The sequence below is a fragment of the Echinops telfairi genome, unplaced genomic scaffold, assembly GCF_000313985.2.
Source record: "Echinops telfairi isolate 266 unplaced genomic scaffold, ASM31398v2 ScPeMD7_2573;HRSCAF=3158, whole genome shotgun sequence".
NCBI lineage: Eukaryota > Metazoa > Chordata > Mammalia > Afrosoricida > Tenrecidae > Echinops > Echinops telfairi.
Genome location: NW_022106471.1, coordinates 1,790,684 through 1,792,210, shown reverse-complemented (window position 1 = coordinate 1,792,210; position 1,527 = coordinate 1,790,684). Strand labels below are relative to the sequence as shown.

At 43.7% G+C, this 1,527-nt stretch overlaps 1 protein-coding gene across 1 annotated transcript in view; it reads left to right on the top strand.

Moving 5' to 3' along the window:
* The window catches only part of GMCL1 (germ cell-less 1, spermatogenesis associated), a 29,670-nt gene that overhangs the window by 25,956 nt on the left and 2,187 nt on the right, over positions 1-1,527 (top strand). The gene's annotated exons all lie outside the window — the stretch shown is intronic.

The following is a 1,527-nucleotide window of genomic DNA, read 5'->3' as shown; positions in this document are numbered from 1 at the left end:
TGGGGGACTGCAAATCTACTGGACCAGAAAGGCTCGTGCTTCTCATTTTTCTCTCCTCGCAGTGGCGGGCGGGGGGGTTAACCCTCCGATCTGGGTTGGGATTAGCAGTCCAGTCATAGCCACTATGGCACCAGCGCTCCTTAGACAAGAGGACTTCAAGCAAAACAATCATGGAAAATAGAATTAAAAGGTAATGGAATTTTTCCGTGAACTTTTTGAAGCTCCTTTTTATAAACAGTTTCCAACATCCTATGCAAAAATGGGGTCGCCAAGAGTCCTGGTGGCTATTTAAAATGAAAGAAAATTAAAAACTACCTCCCTCAGTCTGCACTTGAAGTATGAAACTGCAGGTATAAAATATGTTCACTCTTGCGGGAAGTCCTATAGGAGTTGGTCTAGAATAGTAGGCTGTTAATGGTGACACTGTATCAAAAATCATAATCCCTTACATAGGAAACCATATATTTTCAAAAAGGACAGTAGAGTTAGTTCAAATGGCAAGCACAGATTACTGGTCCATCAACCTGTTATGATGTGCAGTCTCACCTCCTCAGGCAATGTGAACCCAATCACTTGGGCTGTTTAAAACCGAGCCTCTGAACCATAAACCTTTGGGGCGAACAAGAAGCCTAGTGGGAATGCACACCTTGGACCAAAAAGGCAGCAAGCTACCCAGGAGAACGCCCAGAAGGCTGGAAGCACACTGGGAAGTACGCGTGGAGGACGTGGGAAGAGTGGGATTCCATGGTGAGCATTACAATAGTTACAAAAGGCCACAATGCTGAATGCAATGTCCCTTTTTCTGTAAACTTCCATCCAAATCACGAGAGTTTTTTTAAAAACAAAAAACAAAACAAAACTGGTATTAAAAGGAGGAGAAAGGGGGTGCGTAATGTAATTTGCCAGCCAGAGAACAAGTTATTTTTCCAAAGTAGAATCCACATGAACCGCCTGTCAACTAGTGACATGCATCTGATTAGAAAATTCTGGACAACAGCATGCATCCTTATTTTACGTTAAAGTAGGGTACTTTTGAAATCAGAGACTCGTGACTTTTTGTGAATAGAACAAAGATAAGAGTTAAAGGCTAGAAACAGTATACTTCCCCTACAGAGAATTACAGATGGTTCATGTTGGGTCTTAGGAGTCCTGACGAGTAAGTACGGGCCACCGTGCTGGGAGTCTGGCCAGTCACTACTGAGCCAGAATACTTGTCTCCAGGACTTCCTAATGTGATCCTTTCAGAGTACATGGTACTGGAAGCTGGGCACCATCCAGTTCTGTTGGTCTCAAGGTTGCGGAGGCTGGCATTTATGTGCTCCGTTCGTCCTTTGGTCTAATAGTTTATATACATCTTTTCATGTGTGTCCTCTCTGGATGAAGAGAGGCCAGTGGTTGCATCTTAGATAACTGCACAAGAGCTTTGAAGACCCCAGTTGAGACTATCAAAGTAGGTTAGAGAACATTGTCTTTAAGAACTATGGTATGCCAATAGACCTTGGTTCCCCACGAGCCTGTGGTCCTGAG